Source organism: Staurois parvus, unplaced genomic scaffold (assembly GCF_062004578.1).
Source record: "Staurois parvus isolate SC_StPar_1 unplaced genomic scaffold, SC_StPar_1.0 ptg000048l, whole genome shotgun sequence".
Taxonomy (NCBI): Eukaryota; Metazoa; Chordata; class Amphibia; order Anura; family Ranidae; genus Staurois; species Staurois parvus.
The window spans coordinates 3,164,102-3,183,649 of record NW_028317844.1 but is presented as its reverse complement, the minus strand read 5'-3'; positions in this window follow the sequence as shown (position 1 = coordinate 3,183,649).

Genomic DNA, 19,548 nt, shown 5'->3' with positions numbered 1-19,548 from the left:
CTAACTTGGAACAGGGGGTCACTATCCTTGAGATTTAGACCATGACCCAGACTGTGGGAAGCCTGTGTTGCAGCAAGGAGACACATGCTAAGAACACCACCAGGGATGTCCTTTTTTCCAAGTACATGGACTGAAAGATGCTGTGTACATAGGATTGATAAGCAGCTGCTGGCCAACTATACACTGCAACTGCTAGCACAGATACAAATTTGCCAGTTAGGAATACTTTTTCACTGCGTGCAAAACACCTAAAGGGACAGTACATCAAGTTCATCAAAGCAAGATTCTGGGTCCCATCTAGCTGACCAGCAGAGGGTGTAGAACAAGTGTTTCTTTATTACTGACTGTTGCTGTGGAATCCTCTGTAGGCCCTTCCACTAGTTACCCATAGCAGGTAAAAGAAAAGATACACCCTTGGACATTTATTGTTCAGTTGTTAAATTTCTCAGCTGTTGCACCATCTGATACTGTTTGTTTGTTGCTGTTATTATTTATTTGTTTATAATGTTGTGGTATATCTTCCAGCCATGAGCTAATATATATATCATAATACATTTTTCGAGTTGATTCACCATTGCATGGTTCTCTTGGACATTCACCTGTGATAACATACTCTGCTGATTGTTAAAAGGTTTGGTGTGATTTTCTGGTGCCTTTGCATTACTGTGTTTGGAGACTTATACTATACATATTTATACGTATAGGTATGTGCAGTTATATCATCAGCCCAGCCAGGTGTGTCAGAGAGTACAAAGTTGTGACACAAGAACAGAGGGGCCCAATACATCAAGTGGTTCCTTCGGGGGGGAAGTGTTTTTCCCTGACCAAGATTATACTTCACCTGTAAATTCCATATTATTAAGAACCTGTTTGCCTCTCTTTAAGTCAATTCACAGCAGCTATCACAACCATGGCAAAATAAATGCAGTGCATATTAAATGTAATATGACTCATTGGCAATTTCAAGTTAGGCTTTTTCTAATGCCTGCAAACAAAGAATGTACTACACACTGCTCATAACCGAGCACAACTCTTCTAAAGGTTTAGAATTCCCTTGATAATAATACTGGTTTATTTTATTCACAAGAGACTTATAACATTATGATTTTATGCACAAACTATGAAGCAAATATTTCTGTAGTCTTATTTTTATTTATGTATTAGTGTATTGAAAATTATAAAAATTCTTCCTTTTATACTGATTTTTTTTTATATCAGTTAAAATTTGACAGCCCCATCTAACTCCTCCATGTTGTGATGCTAAGTAATTTCCCCCTTACCAAGATCTCTTTATTTCATCAGGAATTTAGGGACATTTTTTGGTAAAATCTGGCTTCTGGTCTATTATCTCAGAAGTCAGCTTGGCTCACACAGCTATGACAGTTTAAATTATAAAGATTGGACACTTTTTCAGGTTTCTTTTTAAGTCTACATCTTACATACATGTAAGCCTATACCCTGATCCCTGTAAAATTACATCCTTCTGGCCACATATCACTCCACTAAGTGTGGCAGAGCAGATCTTAGTTTACAAATTGCCTTTCTGGCAACATAGAACATTGGTTTCTGATAACCGGGCATTCTTATGGCAACATGAAAACATAGCAGTGTTCTTTTTTGGCAATATAGTACTTCCCTGATCATTGACAATGTGGCATAACGTTTTTGCAACTTGAGTTTTGTTAGTATTTAACATTGTACATTTACATTAAAGAAGGATAAATATAACAATGGCATATCACAATATGCAAGAGGTAATACAGATTGCTATTTCACTCAAAATGTTTGTTCTTTAAAGCCATCTGTCCCATGATGTTGATGGGCTGTATGGAAAAGTTGAACTAACCAATGAAAACCAAACAATGGCAAAATAAGTGACAACTGATTTCACAGTACACTGTTATAAGTGCTATTGTGTCTGAAACAACATCAATGAGCCTACAACTGTTGGCATAATATGAAATACCCTGCACATAACTTGAGTCTTTCTGGTGTGTACCTAACTGTGGGTGTACAACCAGGCAACATGGAGTACTGAACAGAAAGACCTTATGTTACAGTCTTCGTGGGAGCAGGAATAGAATGGGGAAAGAGTAAAAGTAGAAAAGGGAGGAAAAGAAGTGAGGAAGAAGAATAGAAGGATGATATCCCCGTCCTGTCAACCATCTAGGCCCCATGTCGTAAAGAGTGTCAGACTAAGGGGTATCTGTAAGCAACTACAGCTCGCTGACTTTGAATATACCATTTTAAATTTTGACCATAGATATGCTTTAGCAAACACTGGTCAGCTTTAAAAAATTATTTACCCTGATGTTCATGAGTTTTCTTCTCTCACTTTGCCATCTTATAGGGTGATTTCTAATATTCTGCTCAGATCAGACCAATATGTGCCTAGATCACCCTCCTGGGAATTAGTAATACAAGTCCTTTCTTGAATTGCATGCAGTGTTCCAGTATGATAAAAGGTGCCACATTTATTACCCACACAGAGAACATAGAATTAAAATACAGTAACATCATATGTGTCAATCAACTTTTTTCATTATATCTTGAAGTGCCCATGTGGACCATTATATGCAAGGGAAACATTACAAAAAGTAAAAGATAGGATATTGAGACATAATATTTACACAGTTACCTAGTTAGCTAGACATTTTATGGGACATGCCCATTCAGTATCTCAATTAAAATGCATTGTAAATTATCCCGAAAAACAGAGAGGCGACCATGAACTACTTTTGAAAAAAACAGAAGAGCATGGTCTAAATACTCTGCACCCACAGATTCTGACCTCTGATCTGAATCTACAACTACTGCATTTCTTTGAATGATTTATGTCAATTACTTTAGGAATACACATTTTTAATCAATTATGTTATTTCTTACAAGTTTATGATATGTTGTTTTTATTTGTTTTTATTTTATAATTTTATTTTTATGTCTCTGAGGAAGAGAGGTTTGGAATACTATTTGTACCCTACCTTGTATCAGTGAGAAGTCAGATTGCTATCCTTTTGTTTTGTGTTTCTGTATCTAGATTTCTTGTATTTGCATAATTTGTAACCTACTGATTGTGCACATTTGGATTGTTTATTACTATGTACTAAATGTGGTTTTTATTTGAAGAAGGATGAGTTTTAGCTCTAAAACACTTTTCAACTTTCTAAAAATATTTAAAAAAAAACAACTTTCTTGCAAATAAAAAAAACAGTGTATGCAATTGCAACACAAGTCATATGGTAATTGAATGTTATAAAAAAATTACCATTCCTTTTCAATCTGCAGTGCTGTAATTTTCTGTAAAATGCAATGCAATATGGCAACCTTGAGATACCTGCCCTCAATCTATTCATGTGTACGTTTACACCCGCCGACATCCAATCCGATCGGCCAAAAAGGGACGGATGGGGATCCAATTCCCCTTCTGTCCGTCGGATTGGGTCAGATATGAAAACAGGCGGTTCATTTTCATCCGACCGCCCACTGAGGAGAGCAATGAGAGAGTCTGCAGCAGCAGAGCATACACAGAACTTTCATCCACTTGCTCAGTGGGGATCCGTGGAGAGATCCCACGCAGAGCAAGCGGATCCGCTAAATGGGTTCACCCCGTGTGAAAGGACCCAAAGTGTACTTCCTGCTGATTTTTTTTAGATTTGGATGGAAAATCTTAGAACCATTGTTGGGTTTTACTGATATACTAATCAGGAAATGAGAGGAAATATTCAACAGGTTCGCAAACAGAAATACAAAGCTGACAGGGGTTTAGCCTACCCCTACTCTACTGTAAAAAAACAATTTAGATTTTTTTACCCTGTTGCTGTTGGAGATCTAGCCTTATTATTTGTCTCGCGAAACCATTGTCATCAAACAGTAAGTGAGGGGAAATCACTCAGCTGGCCATAGAGTCACTCCAGCAACAGCCCAGATCTCCTTGGGGCAAACACACCGCACAGGACACTTCTCTATTCAACATCATCTTGCTCCCTGAGCAGAGCTACATTAGAGCAGCGTTCGGGGGGTACAGGAGAGCCAGGTGTGAGAGATGTCTCAGCCTTGTTTAACGGGCTTCCTGCGGCAGTTAACAAAAAATTCAAAAGGCATTTTTTATTGTACATGCAGCCTGACAGCAATACAATAATACATTAAGAAGGCCAATTGGGCCTTAGATTTATTACAATGTGCATGTTTTCTGATTGGATGAGCTAATGTACAGCTCAACAGTTTTGTAGCTATTTGTTTGTCACTATTGTCTCTCTGTGTGTGTATTTATTTATTCATGTTATGCTTGGCAGAAGGTGAGGGTGTTATGCTGCCTACAGTCCAAAAGTATAAAACCCCAGAGCCATATTAATTCCTTTGTCCAGACCTACAACAGAACCCTGGCCTGGGTCTTCCTACAGATTTCTGTAGTCTAGTTCACACTTGGGTATTTTTCTGTGCATTTTCCTGTCTGTAGGAATGCACTACAATCCATTTAAAGCAGAGTTCCAGCCTGCGCCACCTCTCCGAAAAAAAGTGGAACTACCACTTTTGGGTGAAACTTCACTTTAACATGATTTGCAAAGGATCTCGTTCACATCTATGTGTTTTGAGGTAGTGCATCTTTTGAAAGGGTCAGTGACTTTTTTCACCCAAAACAGATTGTATTTTTTGCGCAATAGACTTTAATGGAACCACACCAAAAATGAAAGTAATGCATTTTGCAGGGTTTTTTTTTTTGCTAATAGGAAAGTATGACAGTTCTGTTCATATACTGTGACTTTTATATGACTTTGATGCAATTTTACACTACCTGGCTCTCAAGTAGCATCAAAGTCACATCAAAGAAGTGCAGGAACCTTTATGAGTCTAAAGTGGCATTTTTGAGTAATAGGAAAGTATGATAGTTCTGTTCATGTAGTGCAACTTTGATGCAACTTTATACTCTCTGGCACTCAAGTAGCATCAAAGTCACATTTAAGTGTCAAAAGTCACATGTTAGGGTTAGAGTAAAGGGCTAAAGTTATGGTTAAATGTTAGAGTTAAGGGCTAGGGTTAGAGTAAAGGGCTAAAGTTATGGTTAAATGTTAGGGTTAAGGGCTAGGGTTAGAGTAAAGGGCTAAAGTTATGGTTAAATGTTAGGGTTAAGGGCTAGGGTTAGCATTAAGGCCTAGGGTTAGGGATAAGGGCTGGGGTTTGGGTTACCTGTTGGGGTTAAGGGTTAGGGTTAGAGTAAAGGGCTAAAGTTAAGGTTAAATGTTAGGGTTAAAGGCTAGGGTTAGTGTTAAGGCCTAGGGTTAGGGATAAGGGCTGGGGTTTGGGTTAAACGTTGGGGTTAAGGGCTAACATTAATCCTTAACCCTAACCCTAACATTTAATCCTAACCCTAGTCCTTAACCTTAACCCTAACATGCGACTTTGAACACATAAAGTCGTATAAAAGTCACATCTGAATGTTTTCAATGCAACGGTTTTGTCGGAGTTTTGCAGAGGCACAATATGATTGTTAAAGAGTGGGTGGCTGCTGAATCCAGGATTCCCCACTGACAGCTCAATGCAAACAAAAGAATTCTGGAATTAAAAATGTTTCAATTACTACAATTTTTTTTTTAAACTGCGTGGGGTCCCACGCCAATCCATAACAGAGCCTTTGGGTCTGGTATGGATTTTAAAGGGAACCCGACACCAAAATAAATAAAAAATGGCGTGGGGTTCCACACAAAATCTATACCAGACCCTTATCCGAGCATGCAGCTGAGCAGGCCAGGAAAGTGGGGACAAGTGATCCCTCCCCCCAAACCATACCAAGCCACATGCCCTCAACATGGGGGGGTGCTTTGGGGCAGGGGGGCTGCACCCCAAAAGCACCTTGTCCCCATGTTGATGAGGACCCCTACTTATTCACCAAAAAAGTGGTAAAAGTGAGTAAAAACACAACAATAGTTTTATACAAGTCCTTTATTTAAAAAAATATAATCCCCCAGTGTAGATCCAACATCTATAATGATGAACGCCAGCTGCTGACCCAAACAAAAAAAAGGTCTGCATCCGATGCTAACTCCTGCCTTCTGACAGCTCTGCCACCTCCAGCCACTAAATAAACTAAGGGAAGGGAGCACCCAATTATGTCACCTTGTGACCCAGCCCCCTTATGATATTATCGTCCCAGCATTTCCGATTGATGACATCACCAGGGCACAGGGTCACCCACTGTTATCATCTGGTGGCCCCACCCCTTAGTTTGTTTAGGAGCAGGAGGCAGGCAGCGGAAGCCAGCTTCAGGTGCAGACCTATTTTTTTGTTTGGGTCTGTCGAGTCGGCGGTCAGCGTTAATCATGATCATGTTGTGTTTTTTCTCACTTTGATTACTTTTTTGTAAATGAGTAGGAGTTCTATGTACCCCATACTCATTTCTATAGGGGGAAAGGCCAGTATCTGGGAGCCCTTTTGTTAAAGGAGGCTTCCAGATTCCGATAAGTCACCCCCCGCACCCCCACAACCACTGGGCCTGGGTTGTGGGGAAGAGGCCCTTTTCCTCATCAACATAGGGACAAGGTGCCTTGGGGGCTCCCACTATGTTGAGGGCATGTGGCCTGGTATGGTTCAAGAGGGAAGTTCTCTCTCATCCCAACCCTTTCCTGGCCTCCCGGCCTGCATGCTAGGATAAGAGACTGGTATGGATTTTGGGGGGGTCCCCAAGCCATTTTTTTTTTTTAAATTTTAGCGTGAGGTTCCTCTTGAAATGCATACCAGACCCGAAGGGCCCCCCACTGAGTTTTTTTTTTTTTATTGCCAGCATTCTTTTTTTGACATTCAGCAAGTCACACCCATCCAGAGTTGCATCAAAAATTTCACCCATCCAAAGTTGCATCAAAGTCGCTCCCATCTAAAGTCACATCAAAGTTGCGTCAAAGTGGCATCAAAGTCAATACTTTCCTATTTACAAAAACACCCATGCAAAACGCATCACAAATGCATGTTCAAAAATGCAGAACGCGCCACAAAATGCTCCAGAAAAACACATCAGTCGCAACACTCAGAGGTGTGAACCTAAGCTAAGATGTAATTTGCTGATCAGTTGCCTACTTAGGTCATTTGGGTTTCTTTAGGCAACTAGGCTGTTCAATTTTCAAGGGAATTTTGACTTTGCAATTGGATTTTCCCTTAGCTTAGCAAATGTGGTGAAGTCACTTTGCAAAGTATACCTAATCAGGTGCAAAGAAAATGAAAAAAAAAACACTATTTTGGTTGCAAATGATTAGGTGATTGGAAGTCAGCAGAGGTTAATCTCATTCAGTAAGCTAAGGGAAAATTCCTTTGGAAAGTAAACAGACTGGTAAATCAACCCCTTTGTAAAATGACTGCTGACATATGGGTGGGTCCTAAGAACAACACACTGTAATTTCAAGCATATTCTAAATATGCCAGTGTTGTCCAAGGTGCTGAATGGTGCTAGAAGCATCCATTGCCTTTTGACATACCGTATATACTCGAGTATAAGCCGAGTTTTTCAGCACATTTTTTGTGCTGAAAAATGGCCCCCTCGGCTTATACTCGAGTCAACGTCAGGGAGCACTTTTTAGGGGGGCGGCAGCACCGCGCCCCCCTTCCGACGGAAGGGACACCAAGTACAGGGGTTGGCAGAGGGCTGCAGTCTCTTACCTGGCTCCGACGATCCATCCAGGAAGCGCTGCTCCTTCAGTCACTCCGGCCACTCCCTCACTCCTGCCGCTCGGCTCCGCCTCCTCACCGGTGATTGGCCGCCAGAACTGTAGCTCAGGAAAGGCACACAGGCGGCCAATCACGGGCGAGGAGGCGGAGCCGAGCGGACCCACGAAAATCGAGTGAGGGTAAGTGTGCAGTGCAGAGGTGCTGCTGCAACCACATATGCTGGCTGCAGCAGTACCGTACTAGAACAGGTGTCAGCAAGTGTCATTGGTGTCAGTGGGAGGAATAGTGCCCCATCATTGGTGTCACTGATACTAATGATAGGGCACTATTCCTCCCACTGACACTAATGATGGGACACTATTCCTCCCACTGACACCAATAATGGGGCGCTATTCCTCCCACTGACACCAATGATGGGGCGCTATTCTTCCCACTGATACCAATGATGGGGTGCTATTCCTCCCACTGACACCAATGATGGGGCGCGATTCGTTGCTCTGACACCAATGATGGGGCACGATTCCTCCCACTGACACCAATGATGGTGCGCTATTCCTCCCACTGACACCAATGATGGTGCGCTATTCCTCCCACTGACACCAATGATGGGGTGCTATTCCTGCTAGTAGGTGCCTCATTTCCCACCCTCGGCTTATACTCGAGTCAATAGTTTTTCCCAGTTTTTTGTGGTAAAATTAGGTACCTCGGCTTATATTCGGGTCGGCTTATACTCGAGTATATACGGTACTTTTAAAACTGAGCTGACAGTGAGTATTTTCTCTGAGTCATTGAAGTTTGCACCATGCATCACTAAGGTTTGTAATACTCTGTCAATGATAAATGTTTTCATTGTGCTGCTGAGACAAGAAATACCTGAGCAAATGATAGTTATTTATTCTGTACCAGACAAGGCTATGCTCACCATGTCAATGATGTGCTTTTTTGTTATGCCACTGAGGGCTGTTTTCATTGACGCTGTTAATTACAGGTAATATATAACAGCTAATGATTGCTTTAATCATTGTGCTGTAGAGCATTATATGTTCTGGTCTTTTTTATCTTTACTAGAGCTTGAGTATCATTTCATTGCTGTGTGTTCTTTTTTTGCCTTTACTGTTCCATAATGTTTCAAAACCGATGTGTTCATCCTAGTTATAAATTATCAAGCATATTTAATCCCAAGAAAAATTTGCCAATCCTTAAAATATAAGTTCAGCTTTACAGAAAAACACACTGTGCTGTCCCTTTTGAGTAAAGCAGCATAGTGTGCTAAACCTATGCCTTCCTGTTTTTTTGGGTTGCAGTGTGTACAATGTGCTGTCAAAACCACTGAGCTCATCATGGCTGATAGAAGAGAGTAAAAACTGTGTATGTGTGTCTTTAAAAAACAGGGTGGTGCTCCTTTCTGTGGCATTAGGGGATCCCAATGGCTGCTCTTTCCCTACGACAAATCAAGATGGAGCCATAGCTGGCTGCAGAGGATTTTAAGAAGCTTCCATAGCTGGCTGCCTCAGCCAATCCTTGGAGAATGACCAGCAGGATTCTTTGCATGGTGGAGAGAGACCCAGCTTGGCGCAGTTTATCTGCCTTCCGGGAGCCTACAAGTGTTTCAACACAGTCCCAGCTCAGGAAAAGCTAGGGGGCAATTCCTAAGCATTAGAAGAGCATAGAAGAACAGTCTGGAGCAAAGTCTGCAGAGGATCTGGCCAGGAGGCTCATGGTACAGGGTCTGGATGATAATGGAAGGAGGCATCCATGTATACAGGGACACAGTGAATAGAGGCCTCAGAGAGATTCGGGAGAGACTGTTGCTGTGTGGAGCTCTTTTCTTTGGGAAAGTTTCCTGAGCCAGAGTTTCTGGCTCAGGACTGTTTCCAGTGTGGTATCCCCTGAAGTTAAATGTCCACATTAGCTACTATTAGAGGCCTACTATGAAGAAGTTAGTTCTGCTAGAGAGTGTCCTCAGTTCACGTTGCACTAGTTCTGGTGTATCCCAAGGATCACCCTATTCCCTATCCCAGTTCTTCAAACAATAAACCCCAAAAAAGAGACTTCTGCCAGGTTATTGTGTGCAGAAACTAAACACTGCTGTGTGCTTGGTTGCTGTGTACCCTTTAGGGAATAAGAACCTGGTATAAACAACGGCACCAGCTTGGGGTCTGCGCTACATATGTTTGGGCTTTTTTCCTTAATTCCCTTCTTAAGATGGCTCCACTCTATGGAGGACAAATGGAGCCACCTTTAGACAACAGCATTTTCAACCTTCAAGTTACATAAGTAACTAACAAAGTAAGCCAAACTTTTTTTTTCTTTTAGAATAAAGGGTTTATAAAGATGAATGTTGCACTGGGCTGGGCTCTTTAAATCCTGCCCAACGGCTTTGACAAAATAAACAGCAGCAAAGACATTTTATTTTCTCTACTCTCCCCTTGATGGGAGAGCCTAGGAATTGCGGAGACTGGACTGTGCCTTTATTGGCTGCTGCTGCAGCTGAGCAGGGCCCACCTTTGGCAGCAGGTACTGTATTAAAGAAACGGACCTCTAAGGTAGTATTCTCAGAAATATTACCTGTACCACAAGCCACACCATAGAGGCAGCAGGAGCTTGGAAATGATGCAGGAAGGAAGGCTTTGGTTCATGGAAAACTGGGATGACTTTGCAACCTGTTACTGGTTCTACAGCAGAGCTGAACAGCACACATATGAGGGGGAAGATGGCCAGAAAGTTGGAGGAACTTTTAAGCTAGGATGTTCCCAGATGGAACTACACATTTACTTAACCCCTTTGCGCCGGCCGCACACAAATGTGCGGGCTCCCGACATCTGGGCCTAGATGCCGAGCGGCCGCACATTTGCGTTCATGTAGCAAAAAACATATGTGCTGAGAGCGTGCGCCCTGCGCGCTCCCAGCACACGTGTGGTACTCACAGAAAGGTCCCAGTCCGCTCTTTCAACCGGGACCTTTCCCGATCATGTGACCACCGTGATGACGCGTCACGGCGGTCACATGATTCCTAAACCACGCCCCACCCGCCCCGCCTCCCGGCATCTGAAACTCTTACAGGGCTGGGAGGTGCCTGCGGGAAGGGGTTAAGGTTCATTGTTTCTGGAACGTGGTGCAGGAATTTCATGAATCAAACAGTGGAAGCCCCAACTAGAAATAGTGCTCTGTTGGACCTACTAATTACAAACAACACTGAGCTATTTACTGATGTGGAAGCAAAGGATGACATAGGAAATAGTCAACACAGAGTAATTATGTTTGCCATAAATTATAGAAAAAGGAGACACCAGGGTAGGACAAGAACACTAGATTCCAAAAGAGCCAACTTTATTAATCTGCAGTTCATAGTACATGATGCTAAATGAAATTAAATTCTTGAAACAATGAACACTGAAGAGAGTGCTTTAAGGGCATATTTAACCATGGCATTTGTCAATGCATTCCAATGGGCAACAAATATAAAAGAATACAAGTTAAACCTAAATGCTAACATAAAAGGCATATTAATGGGAAAAAATGTCCTTAAAAAATAAAAGGCCGAAGGGTCATCTTTTGAAATCCAAAACTACAAAGAATGCAATCAGAGATGCCAGCGTGCATTCAGTACAGCTATAAGAGATTACGAGAGACACATTGTTGAGCATAGTGAAAAAAATCCCAAAAAGTTTTTCAAATATATTAATAGTAAAATGGCAAGGTCAGAACATACTAACCCCATAGAAGATGATCAGGTGAAAGCTAACATGGTACCAATAATATAAAAAAGGCCAAAGATATACACCTGGAACCTACAGACCAGTCAGCCTAACATCAATAATATGTAAACTATTGGAAGGAATTATAAGGGACCATGTCCAAGAATTTCCTGATGAACATCGTATAATTAGTAGTTACCAACATGGATTTATGGAGGACTGTTCTTGTCAGACCAACCTGCTAATATTCTATGAGAAGGTAAGCTATTATTTGGATAAAAGAAGGCCTGTGGACGCAGTGTACCTAGAGTTCAGTAAGGCATTTGATAGAGCAACCCATAAACACCTAATCATCTAATTTATAAATAAAGGTATTTTGGCATTGATGAGATTGTTTGTACCTGGATAGAAAACTGATTGCAGGAGTGCATCCAGAGGGTGGTGATTAATAGCATCTTTTTTGAATGGTCTAAAGTTGTGGGCAGGGTGCCCCCAGGGCTCTGTCCTGGGACCAATTCTGTTTAACTCATTCATAAACAACATAAAGGTTGGATTACATAGTTCAGTCTTAGTGCTGATGATACAAAGCTAAGCAGGGCAAAAACTTTGCAATATTATAAAACAACTTTACAAGAAGACCTAGTTAAAATAGAGAGGTAGGCAGTTATATGGCAGGTTAGATTCAATGTAAAAAAAATGTAAAGCTAAATGGGAGCTAAAAATATGAACACACGTTACAAGCTAGGGGAAATCAAGTATGGAAAAAGATCAGGTTGTCCTAGTAGATTCAGCAATAGCATGGAGTACCAAGCTGCAGCAAGCAAGGCTAGCAGTCTATTAGCATGCATTAAAAAGGGTATTTACTCAAGGAATAAAAGTATAATTCTACAATTTTTACAAAACCATGAATTAGCCACAACTTGAATATGCTGTATAGTTTTGGTCATCATTCCTCAAGAAATAAAGAAATCTGCTGGAACTGGAAAAAGTCCAGAGAAGGGCAACAAAGCTAAAGAGGGGGCTAGAGGACATTGGTTATGAGAAACAACTACAAACATTAAACTTATTCTCCCTGAAGAAGAGGTGCCAAAGAGGGAATATAATCACAATACACTGTACAAATCGAACTATTTAACCTAAGGTCTAAAACTGGTACATAGCTGTACACAGCAAGCAATCAGCTTCCAACTTCAGCTTGTTCAAATAAGCTTTGACAATATAACCTAGAAGCTGATTGGTTACAATGCACAGCTGCATCAGATTCTGTGTGCACTACTTTTAGTAAATCTCCCCCACTGTGCATTGTGTTGTGTAAGGTATTTGCATTGCTGTGATATTGGAAACTGTTGTCTAACTGTTAAAGGGCTAAAAATTTCAAGCCCTGAGCTACTAGCCAGGACTTATGAGTTACTCACCACCAGTTGCCCCACCCAACCCCTATCCTGCCCCATCCTTAATTCCACCCCTAAACACGCACTTGTAAAGAAAGGGAGGATGGGGAGGATGGGTGCAGGGGTGGAAGGGAGGGAAGTGTAGAAGGAAGGAAGGAAGGGAGGGGTGGAAGGAAGGAAAGGAGGGGTTGGAAGGGAGGGAGGTGTGGGAAGGAAGGTGTGGAAGGAGGGGTGAAAGGAAGGAAGGGAGGGGAGGAAGGCAGGGAGGGAGGGAGGTGTGGAAGGTAGGTAGGGGTGAAGGGAGGGAGGGATGGAAGGAGAGGTGGAAGGGAGGGTGGAAGGAAGAGAGGGAGGGGTGGAAAGGAAAGAGGGGTAAAAGGGAGGGAGGAATTGGTGCAAAGAAAGGGCGGGAGGGGTGCAAGGGATGGGAGGGAGGTGTGGGAAGGAAGGGGTGGATGGATGGAAGGCAGGGAGGGAGTGGTGAAAATAAGGGAGGGACAGAGGGGTTGATAGAAGGAAGGGGTGGGTGGAAGGAAGAAAGGAAGGGAGGGGTGGGTGGAAGTAAGGGAGGGAGGGAGGTGTGGAAGGAAGGGAGGGAGGGGTGCAAAGGAAGGGAGGGAGAGAGGGAGGGGTGGAAGGGAGGGAAGTGTGAAAGGAAGGAAGGATGAAGGAAAGAAGGGGTGGGAAGGAAAGGAAGGAAGTGTGGGAAGGATAGGGTGGAAGGAGGGGTGAAAGGAAGGAAGGGAGGGGTGGAAGGAAGGAAGGCAGGCAGGGAGGGGTGGAAGGAATGCAGAGAGAGAGGGGTGGAATGAAGGGGTGGGAAGGAGGGGTGGGAAGGAAGAGAGGGAGGGGTGAAGGGAAGTGTGGGAAGGAAGTGTGGGAGGGATGGATGGAAGTCAGGGAGGGAGGGGAGGAAGGAAGGTAGGGAAGGAAAGGTGGCAGGGGTGAGAGGGAGGGTGGAAGGAAGGAAGGAGGGAAGGGTGGAAGGAAGGAAGGCAAGGGAGGAAAGGTGGGAGGGGTGAGAGTGAGGATAGATGGAAGGTTGGAAGGGGGGGTGGAAGGAGGAGAGGGAGGGGTGGAAAGGAATGGAGGGGGTGGAAGGAAGCAAGCCCAGACTGGCCATAGGGCACAACGGACATTTACCCGGCGGGCTGGGGCTGCAAGAGCTGGTTATTGTGACAGAGCAGGGCTGTCTTTAACATGGAGTCCCGTGTCATGGAGACTCCTAGTACGGTGGCGACAGGAGCAGGGCAAACAGCGAAAGCCTTGGATTTTGCTGAGCTAAATCTAATTCAGGCATCAACATCCCCAGAGTGCAGGCAGGATGAAAACGCCTTACTCTGCCTATCATCACCACTTGGTGAGTGGGCAGCCTGAAGATGGAGCCCCCAGGACAGGCAAGCAGTGGGCATGTCTTGGACCGAGAGCCCAGGAGGGAGAAGACCTCAATTGCCTCCCTGAGCCCCAAAGAGGCAAGCAGCAGTGGGAGCAGCATCCTAGAGCCTTGAACATCCTACTACTGGCATGGCAAGTATCAGGCAGACAGGGGGGCACAGGAATTACTGTAGACAGGAATAGGGCTAGGGGTCTCGCTCTCATCCCATCCTCTCTCTCAGCCCCCTCTTGCTCTCACCCCCATTTTTCGCTCTCACCTCTTTGTCACCCCCCTTTCTTTCAGCCCCTCCATTTCATTCCCCTCTCTCTCCCCCCCTCACTCTCACCCCCCTTTCTCTCATCCCCACTCTCTCTCTCTCTCTCTCTCTCTCTCTCTCTCTCTCTCTCACACCCCCTCTTAATCCCCCCTCTCTTTCTCATCTCTATCTCCTTCTCTCACCTCCCCTTGCTCTCAGACCTCCCTTTCTCACTCCTACTCTCTCACCTCTATTTTTCTCTCACCCCCCCCCCCCCCTTGCTCCCTCTCACCTCTTTCTCAGCCCTCTCCCTCAAACTCTCACCCCTCCTTGCTCTCACTCTCCCCTCTCTCACCCCCTCACCTCTCTCTGTTACCCCCCTCTCTCTCAGCCCCCCTCACTCTTGCCCCCCTCTCTTCCCCCCTCTCTCTCTCCCCCCCCTCTCTCTCTCTCTCACCCCCTCACCCCCCCTCTCTTTCTCACCTCTATTTCTCTCTCACCCCCTTGCTCCCTCTCACCTCTTTCTCAGCCCTCTCCCTCAAACGCTCACCCCTCCTTGCTCTCACTCTCCCCTTTCTCACCCCCTCACCTCTCTCTGGCTCTCAAACCCATCTCTCACTCTCTCGCCCCCCTCTCGCTCGCTCACTAAAATGCCTGGGTCTATTTTTTGTCCCAGTCTGGGCCTGGAAGGAAGGAAGGAGGGATACAAAGGAAGGGAGGGAGGGTTAAAAGGAAGGGAGTTGTGGAAGGCAGGAAGGGGTGGGAAAGAGGGAGGGGTGGGAAGGTAGGGGGAGAAGGAGAGGTGAAAGGAAGGAAGGGAGGGGTGGAAGGAAGGAAGGGAGGGGTGGAAGGAAGGAGTGGGAAGGAAGGGTGGAAGGGAGGGAGGGGTGGAAGGAGAGGGGGAAGGGAGGGAGGGGTGGAAGGAAGGGAGGGAGGGAAGAAAGAGTGAGAAGAAAAGGTGGGACGGGTGAAAGGAAGAGAGGGAAGGGTGGAATGGAGGGAGGGATTGGTGCAAAGGAAGGGAGTGAGGGAGGGAGGAGTGGAAGGGAGGGAGGAAGGTGGTGTGGGAAGGAACAGTGGAAGGGAGGGGGGTGGATGGAAGGCAGGGAGTGGTGGGTGGAAGGAAGGGAGGGGTGGGGAGGAGGAAGGGGTTAAGGAAGGGAAGGAGGGGTGGATGGAAGGCAGGAAGGGAGGGAGGTAGAGAGGGATGGAGAGGTGGAAGGAAAGAAGGGGTGGGTGAAAGGAAGGGAGGGGTGGGTGGAGGGAAGGAAGAAAGGGATGGAAGTAGGAAGGAATGTAGAGAGGGGTGGAAGAAAGGGGTGGGTTTAAGGAAGCGAGGGAGGGGTGGAAGAAGGAAGGGGGAGAGGTGGGTGGAAAGAAGGCAGGGAGGGGTGGAAGGAAGGGGTGGGAAGGGAGGGAGGGGTGGAAGGAAGCGTAGGAGGAGAGGAAGGGAGGTGTGGAAGGAAGGAAGGGAGGGGTGGAAAGGAGGGAAGGAGGTGTGGAAGGAAGGGGTGGAAGGCAGAAAGGGGTGGGAAGGAAGGAAGGAAGGAGTGGGAAGGGAGGGAGGGAGGGGTGGAAGGAAGAGAGGGAGGGGTGGAAGGAAGGAAGGGAGGGGTGGAAGAAAGGAAGGGAGGGGTGGAAGGGAGGGGTGGAAGGGAGGGGGGAAGGAAGGGAGGGGTGGAAGGAAGGGAGGGAGGGGTGGAAGGAAGCGTAGGAGGAGAGGAAGGTAGGTGTGGAAGGAAGGAAGGGAGGGGTGGAAGGGAGGGAAGGAGGTGTGGAAGGAAGGGGTGGAAGGCAGAAAGGGGTGGGAAGGAAGGAAGGCAGGGAGGGGTGGAAGGAAGGGGTGGGAAGGAAGGGAGGGAGGGGTGGAAGGAAGCGTAGGAGGAGAGGAAGGGAGGTGTGGAAGGAAGGAAGGGAGGGGTGGAAGGGAGGGAAGGAGGAGTGGAAGGAAGGGGTGGAAGGCAGAAAGGGGTGGGAAGGAAGGAGTGGGAAGGAAGGGAGGGAGGGGTGGAAGGAAGCAAGGGAGGGGTGGAAGGAAGGAAGGGAGGGGTGGAAGAAAGGAAGGGAGGGGTGGAAGGGAGGGGTGGAAGGGAGGGGGGGAAGGAAGGGAGGGGTGGAAGGAATGGGAAGGGTGGAAGGAAGGGAGGGAGGGGTGGAAAGAAGGGAAGAAGGTAGGGGCATACAAGTAATTCAACAAAACAATGGCTGTAACAGCACAGAATATGCCTTCTGGAGTGGCCCAGTCAGAGTCCTGACCTCAACCCGATTGAAATGCTGTGGCATGACCTTAATAGAGCGATTCACACCAGACATCCCAAGAATATTGCTACACTGAAACAGTTTTGTGAAGAGGAGTGGTCCAAAATTACTCCAGATCGTTGTGCAGGTCTGATCTGCAACTACAGGAAACGTTTGGTTGAGGTTATTGCTGCCAAAGGAGGGTCAACCAGTTTTTAAGTCCAAAGGTTCACATACTTTTTCCTCCCTGCACTGTGAATGTTTACATGTTATGTGCAATTAAACCATGGCAACATCTAATGTTTGTGTAGTATTATGTTCAGCAGACTGTGTTCTTCTATTGTTGTGACTTAGATGACGTTCAGAGCACATTTTATGCCCAATTCATGCAAAACTCCACGTAATCCCAAGGGGTTCACATACTTTTTCTTGCAACTGTATGTGGCACTGATAGCTAGTATTTGGCTTCAATGCTTTTAAGTCACAAACCAAAACTAGTGTGCAGAAAATAAAAGTCAGAACTTTTTTATCTCTATACTTGTTGGTCAGTGACTCAGAAAGCAATGAAGCCAAAATATTAGCATGACAACTAGCAGGGCCAGGAAAAGGGGGTCCAGAAGGGGCACATGCCCTCAGCACAGTGTTACAAGTTGCACGGGAGGGAGCCGGGAGATTCAGCAGTTTCCTTCTCCTTGTGCCTCACTGACAGGAGTGACTGACACACCACTTCTGTTAGCAGGTCTTTTTTTTTTCTTCTGGAAGTCAATAGTACTCCATACCACAACATCCAGCACTGGCCCCATGTTAACCGGTCACTTAACACAAAAAGCCAGCTTCCTCTGATGGCCTCTGTATTCACAACAAGTGATAGCACGCCTCTCCTGGGTTTGCATAGAGCACTCCCTGTCCTGCACTGAGGACTGCTTCTTGGCCTCCACCCCTCCTGCATTGAGGACTGGGTGAGTAACTGGGAAGAGGCCTGGGAAGAGGGGTTGGTGGAGGAGCGCTGTACTGAGGGGGATGAGGGAAGAGCTTTGTAGTGGAGGGGAAGTTGAAAGAAGAGCTCTGTACTGGAAGGTTACAGGTAGAGCTCTGTACTGGTGTGTTACTCACTCCAGAATAATGTGCCCTGTGCAATACCCTCCCCTGCACAATATGCACTCCTGATCCCTGCACGATATACACTCTGGAGCCCAGCAGCATATACACTGCTAAGCCCTGCTCCCCATGTGATATACACTTCTGAGTCCTGTGTCTTTCCCGAAATGCACTCCTTAAGCCCTCCTCAGACTGACACCACAAACACAAGGACATTTTTTTCCTTCCAGTGACACTACCAATGTAGGGACATTTTTTCCTTCCAATCACACCACAGATGAAGTGGTATTTTTTTACTCCCAGTGATACCACTGGTGCTGGAACATGTTTTCCTTTCAGCGACAGCACCAACTTGGGGACATTTTTTTTGTCAAGTGACACCACCAACGCAGGAATATTTTTCTTTCCAGTGATACCATCAATGCAGGGACACCAACCACCAACTCAGGGACATTCCCTATCAGTCACACCACAGATGCAGGGACAGTTAACCACCTTCACCTAGGTATTGGATGACCTTGTCCCAGAACTAACAACTAGGCAACTAAGATATTTAGAATCTAATGTCAGTAAGGGCACTCTACATCTGTCAATAAACTTTGTTATAGTGTTGGACCAAGCAGGGAAAGTGTTTTATTGCTGTGTGTAGCTTAAGCAGGGAGATGTTCAATTACTTTCTGTAATGATGACAACATTGCCAATGGGACAGAAAATGAAGGAAATCATCTATAGATATATTGTTGGAATGTATTGTTTATGTTTTTTTTGTGCAAAAACTACTGTACATCAGTATAAGTATTCAGTAGAGATACTTTATATACTTCAGCCAGTAGTTGGCTGTATTTATAAGTTTTTAGCTTCATCTAGGTCTATAGTCTATGTCTACTTATTGAATAAAGGTTCCTGTTTCCTGTTTGCAGAGAAGCAGCAGATAAGCACATGTCGACTCTGGACTGTCTGTTTTGTAGGGCTATATGCATAATTTCTAAGTGTTTATGGGCCCAGACACCCACCCAGACACGCAGTCATACTCAGCTACAGCAAAATAAGTGCAAGATACAGCAACAGAAAGAAGAATGCAACAGAAACAAGAGAAAAAATGGCCAATAACACAGCTGAAACAAAGTTTTCGTTTGAAAGCCTAATAAACCAGAACTACCAGTCATGGAAATTCAAGATGAAAATGCTGCTAATAAGAGAAAGTAAGTGGAAATGTAAAATGAAGTCAGGCCAGAACACCCTTCAGATGAGTGAATAGATAAAGATAAGATAGCCCAGAGCACAATCTCTCTTAGTATATAAGATGATCAAATCACACATACAATGGATATAAACGTCTACACACTCCTGTTAAAATGTCAGGTTTCTGTGTTTAAAAAAAAATGAGACAAAGATAAATAATTTCAGAACTTTTTCCACCTTTAATGTGACCTATAAACTGTACAACTCAATTGAAAAACAAACTGAAATCTTTTAGGGGGGGGGTAAACATAAAAAACTAAAATAATGTGGTTGCATAAATGTGTGGGGATGTAGCTGTGTTCAGAATTAAGCAATCACATTCAAAATCATGTTAAATAGTAGTCAGTACACACCTGCCATCATTTAAAGTGTCCCTTATTAACCCCAAATAAAGTTCAGCTGTTCTAGTAGGTCTTTTCTGACATTTTCTTAGTCACATCCTACAGCAAAAGTCATGGTCCGCAAAGAGCTTCCGTAGTATCAGAGGGATCTCATTGTTAAAAGGTATCAGTCAGGAGAAGGGTACAAAAGAATTTCCAAGGCAGTAGATATACCATGGGACACAGTGAAGACAGTCATCATTAAGTGGAGAAAATATGG